The sequence below is a fragment of the Penaeus monodon genome, chromosome 15, assembly GCF_015228065.2.
Source record: "Penaeus monodon isolate SGIC_2016 chromosome 15, NSTDA_Pmon_1, whole genome shotgun sequence".
NCBI classification, from domain to species: Eukaryota; Metazoa; Arthropoda; class Malacostraca; order Decapoda; family Penaeidae; genus Penaeus; species Penaeus monodon.
The window spans coordinates 40,519,114-40,519,332 of NC_051400.1; positions in this window are offsets into that span (position 1 = coordinate 40,519,114).

Here is a 219-nt window from a genome sequence, read left to right on the forward strand (position 1 = left end):
TTTATTTTTTTCTTTTGCTATTCAATTCCACTGACAGACACACTTGTATCCCCTTGAAGTCGGAGTCGAGTTCTTCTCCCGTTTTCTGTGTCTAGACATCCGGCCGAAAGAGCTGCAAACTAGTTAATGGTTGATTGCATTCTCAACCACCCCCCCGCCCCCCATCCTCTGGCAAGGCGCGTGCGGGAGAATTAATATGTCATATTCAGTGTAACAGAG